General features: G+C 41.4%; 1 pseudogene; it reads left to right on the forward strand.

Annotated features, from left to right (window-relative positions):
• The first annotated feature begins 1236 nt into the window (after positions 1–1236).
• Positions 1237–4581, forward strand: LOC102494968 (farnesyl pyrophosphate synthase pseudogene; annotated as a pseudogene).
• The last annotated feature ends 1130 nt before the right edge of the window (positions 4582–5711 follow it).

The raw sequence follows: 5711 nt of genomic DNA on the forward strand, positions 1-5711 counted from the left end.
ATGCTGTTTTGCTAAAAAAGAGGTTGTGTGGGATGGAGGTCCAGGTATATGTACTTTTAAAATGTGACATAAACATAGAGAAGAGAACCACTGACTTAAGGGTTCAAGTGCAGAAATAATGACTCTCCTAAGGAGGGTTAAATGAGCTCCTCTTGACAACAACAAAATGGTGAACTAGAGTTATCTTGTCTCAAATGCAATGGCAGCCCCTTGCCAGGAGCCTCTGGCAATGCTATTTGACCTTGTGATAATTTTTTGGCATAATGTTTCCATGTTTTTTATGATCCCACATGCAGGTCTTGAATTTTAGTCTGTCATGGAACAATTACTCAGAGACCTGTCTGACTGTTATCTGTTCTCTAAGCGTACTCCTGCAACATATTAGAATACACTTAGAAGAATGAAACTGCAAAGGGTTTTTTGGGGAATATCTTGTAAGTCCATAAAATAGGTATGCACTCCTTTCCCTAATAAACCTCACTCAGTTTTCAGAGAAAGAAAATGTTTTATTTTATTTTTTCTTTTTTGAGAGGTTTTTGCTACAGGGCGCTTGTGCTTGCCAGAAAGACAGAGAGAGACAGAGAGACAGAAAGCGAGAAATCATCCCCCAGGGGGGATGGCCATGTCGCAATCCCTTCTGCTCCATTCTCCTCTCGGGATCTTGCGCAAGCATGCACACACGCCCGGCGTGAATTTAAGCTGCCAGGTCCAGGACTCGAACCATGGTCGACTACGTGGGAGTCCAGCGACATAGCCATTACGCTAACTGCTGGTCCCGAAAAATGGTTGTTTTATTCCTTCAGTGGAAACTATAAAGTATTACTGCCTCTCAATAGTCTTTGCTTTTCTTCTAAATTGCTGAGACAAATATTTTCCCTCCAAAAAGTTCTACATGAAAAATACAAAAGAACTTTAAAAGTTTTTTGAAAATGGAATTAATGTGCATCTTTATTTTGGTGAAAAAATACAAACAAACCAAAATTCACCTACAGTTTTTTCATACCATGCATTTTCTAGGAGCTTTTGAAGATCCTTGGTATTGAAGGAGGGGAACTGCCATCTTTTCTAAGTATGTGCTCAAGTAATGAGCCTGTTGAGGTTCACCAAACTTTACCAACCTCCAGCTCTTATGATTCATGACAGAATGAATGACCCCACCAGAAAGATATCTAAGGATAAAATTTAGGGATCATGAAGCTCTTGGGTAAGAGCTGAAGGCCAGAGGAACCTGTAGTGATGGCGCAGGATAAAGTAAGTCTTGGGCTACCCATCAGCTGTACTCACACCATGTGGGCTGGCATCTAACTCTCCATCTACTGGGCCCTCAGTGCCTTCCAGTGGACCTTCTGCACATCCCTTCTGTGTCTCCTCATCTTCTCAAGCCTATCCCTACCTTCTCTACCTCTTTTTAACCTCTGACCCTACAACCTCCCTTCAGAATATATCAATTTCTCTTCTCCATCAGAGGTGACACACTCCATCTCCAGTGCCCAGGTCTGTAAGTGGACCTGGATCCTTACTCATTCTTTCTACTTTTCTATTACAATAGAGAGGGAGGCATCTCTGACCCTATGCCACCTCTTTTCAGAAATTTTCACCTGTTGATCCTGTTCCTTACCCTGTGTATGTGTTTTTATTGTTTCCTTTATTCCACAGAATGTGCAGGAGGTGAAAGTGAGAGAGAGAGAGAGAGAGAGAGAGAAATTAGCACCCTTCATAGGATCTGATCATGCCACAATCTCATTCCTCTAGTCCTCTAGCTTTGGGCACTCCTGCAGACACCCAGAATTTCCCAGGCCATCTCACGGGGGTTTAAACTGGGTTGCCATGTGGGATCTGGCTTTTCTTTGAGGAGTAAATTACTAAGAATGAGAAGCTGATATATCTATCTATCTATCTTTCTATCTCTCTCTCTCTCTCAAAATAAAATTTTTTTGCCATAGGGCTCATGCACTCACCAGAGGGAGAGAGAGAGAAACAATAAGAAGCAAAGTGAGAAATCACCCTTCAGGGGTGATGGCCACACTGCAATCTTTTCTCCTCCACTTTCCTCCTGGAATTCTGGGCACACACGCACACATGCCTGCATGATTCAAAGCTGCCAGGTCCAGGACGTGAACTGCTGTCAGTGATGTGGAATCCTGCACCTAACCACTGTGCCACCTGCTGGCCATCCTTCTCCTATATCTTAAACCACCCCTTCTCTAGAATAATTTCTTGCCATTCATATTTAAACAAAGTCAATTTTCTTCCATTTATCTGTACATAACACAATCTACCTTTATTCTTTGTTTTCACCCAGTTCTTATCCTCTTATCTCCCTTTACAATTAAGTTTTTAAAAACCTCTCAGCTATCTCCTATTCACTCTTTTACTCAAATATAACTTTCTACACTGTGCAACTAAAGCTCCTGTTACTCAGGTTGCCAATAACTGGCTTGTTAAGTCTAATGAGTACGTCGTATGTCTTACCTACTCGACCTCTGCCGTGCGTCACAACACAGCATGGCACAGTGGCTAGCAGCATGAACTCTGTAGTCAGCATCCTGAATCGATCTCCTGACTCTTCCTTAAACTAGTTACCTAACTTCTCCTGGCTTTCTTTATGTGCGGTACGAGAATAATAATAATAGTACATAATCTTCTAGGCCTACTGGGAGGATGTGATGAGCTCTACACATATAGCATTTAGAATAAAGGTGCCTGGCACATGAAAAGCATTCTCTAAATATTAGCTATTATGGTAGTCTCCCCTTACCCATGGAGAATACAGCCCAAGGTCCTAGTGGATACCTGAAGTGATAGACTATACTGGAGATTATGTGGTCTAATCTTCTTATACATACATACATATGATAAAGTTTAATTTATACATTAGCTATAATAAGAGATTAATGAAAACAGTAATAAAATAGAATGATTGTTACATATACACAGTCTCACTCTCCCTCAAAAGGTCTTATTGTATTGTCCTCACATACTATCAGACTGCAATTGACCATGGCAACTGGAACTGAAGGCGAAATCTAAGATAAGAAGCTACTGTATTTTGCTGACCTCTCCCTCCCTTATTCCTGAAACACTCCTTTCCACCATTTGTAGGCTTCTACTTTCCATCTATCTACCTAATTGTCCTTCTTGTCTCCTTGGCAGCTGCTCTTTCTCTGCCCTTCCTTTACTGTAGGCATCTCCCAGAGTTCTTTCTTGGGTGTTCTCTCTGCCTTCCATCAGGTGAGCTATCCTAGCACTCCAGTTTTTGGTTTTTTTCCTCATGTCCTCAAGACCCTAAACCTGCCTCTATGCCCTATAACTCATATGTAACTACTTACTAAATAGTTCCATTTATACGCTTTACAGGCTGCTCCAACTTTACTTGTCCAAAACTAAATTTATCTTCTTCAAAACTTACCTTCTTGTACTGTGTTTATTATCCCAATAAATGGCTGTACCATCTTTTCGAGTGCCAAGTTAGAAACATAGACTGCAGGCGAGAACTGGCATCCAGGAACAGAGCACTTTTCCTCTCACTGAATAAATGGAAACCAAAAATCAGATGTTTATGCCCAAGACAGCAGAATTTCATCCAGCACTTCTCCCAGGTTGTCAAGGTGCTGACTGAGAATGAGTTGTGATACCCAGAGACAGGAGATGCTATTACCCAGTTCAAGAAGGTCCTGGAGTACAATGCCATTGGAGACAAGAGCAACCAGGGTATAACGGTGCTGGTGGTGTTCCAGGAGCTGGTGGAGCCCAGGAAGCAGGATGCCAATAGTCTCCAGAGGGCCCTGACCATGGGCTGATGTGTGGAACAGATGCAAGCTTTTTTTCTGGTGTCAGATGACATCATGGATTCATCCCTCACCAGCTGGGGGCAGGTCTGCTAGTATCAGAAGCTAGGCATAGTTTTGGACACCATCAATGACACCTGTATCTACCATCTGCTGACGCTCTACTGCCGGCAGCCACCCTATTACCTGAACCTGATCAATCTCTTCCTGAAGACTTTCTATCAGACTGAGATAGGACAGATGCTGGATCTCATCACCACCTCCAAGGGCAGTGTGGATCTTGACAGATTCTCTGAAAAAGAGGTACACATCTATTGTCAAGTTCAAGATGGCTTTCTACTCCTTCTACATCCCTGTGGCTGCTGCCCTGTATATGGCAGTCATTGACGAGGAGAAGGAGCAAGCCAAATGCCAGGAAGATCCTGCTGGAAATAGGAGGATTCTTCCAGATTTAGGATGACTACCTTGATCTCTTTGGGAACCCCAGTGTGACAGGTAAGGTTGACACTGATATCCAGGACAATAAATGCAGGTGATTGGTGGTTAAGTGTCTGCTGAGGGCTACTCCGGAACAGCACCAGATCCTATAGGAGAATTACCACCAGAAGGAGGCCAAGAAGGTGGCCCCAGAGGGAGGCCTTATACCAGGAGCCAAATCTGCAGGCCACATTCATACAGCATGAGGAAGACAGTTACAGTGGCCTCATGGGCTTCATTGAGCAATATGCCAATGCCCCTGCCACAGGCCATCTTCTAGGGGCTAGCAGACAAGATCTGTAAATGGAAGAAGTGACCTAGAGATTGCAAAGGTAGAGAGGTGAGGTTTTCAATAAATTATTGTGTAATCTTGAAAACAAAAAGAAAGAAATATAAATTGCAGCTTTGAGGGTCTTATTTAAGAAATCTTTGCTTATTCTGACATCTCCAAGAGTTTCTCCTGTGTTTTCCACCAGTCATTTTATAGTTTGAGGTCTTAGGTTTAGATCTTTGATCCATTTGGAGTTGATTTTTGTTAGTGGTGAGAGATAGGTTGCAGCTTGAATTTTTCCACCTTTTTTGTCCATCACAACCTATCAGCTAAGTCAGATCTACTTTATACATAACCTGAATTCTATTTTTATCTACTCCTATATTCAGTTCCTAAGTCTCTAGCCTGGATTACTGCAAATGACCAAACAAAAGTATCTATAATCTTCTTTCAGTCTGGTTTCTTTCCACACAGTTCTTTGTACTGTAGCCCCAAGACCCTGTTAAAATGCAAATCAGTTCTTATCAATTCCCTGTACCAAATCCTTCAATATATCTTCCTGTTCTTAAGATTGCAATTCCTAGACATGATGCTCAAGGCTCTTCAAGATCTCCCTTTCCAACTTCTCTCTGGTCATTTTCTTCCTTTGTTCTGCAATCTACAGTCCATAAGACTAAGCTACAGTCAATTCTCAAAATTTCCAAACTCACTCTCACCTCCAGTTTTACATACAATCCTCTGCCTCCCCCATCGTCATCTGTTTCCTTTCTGCCTTGCTCAGATGTCACTTCTAATGTCTAGCAAAATACAGTTGATGGTTACTCTGCTCATATTGACCACATCTGCATCTTTTTACGGAAGTATTTCAGCATTCTTTATTATGTATGTATTGAATTTTTTGTATATATATCTGTTGTGTCTGTGTGTATATATATATACACACACACAGACACAACAGATATATACAGGTATATATATTTTTTACTTATTTGTAACATTTTACTGGTTTCCTTATTTATGATTTAAATAAAATCTTTGTTACATGTTTACATTTAAATGAGAATCATGATGCTACCCTTTTTAAATTTTTTTTTTTTTTTTAGTTTGTTGCCACAGGCGCATGTGCTTGCTGGAGAAAGGCAGACAGACAGAGAGACATAAAGTAAGACATCACC

The sequence above is a fragment of the Tupaia chinensis genome, unplaced genomic scaffold, assembly GCF_000334495.1.
Source record: "Tupaia chinensis unplaced genomic scaffold, TupChi_1.0 Scaffold000074_1, whole genome shotgun sequence".
Classification (NCBI taxonomy): Eukaryota; Metazoa; Chordata; class Mammalia; order Scandentia; family Tupaiidae; genus Tupaia; species Tupaia belangeri.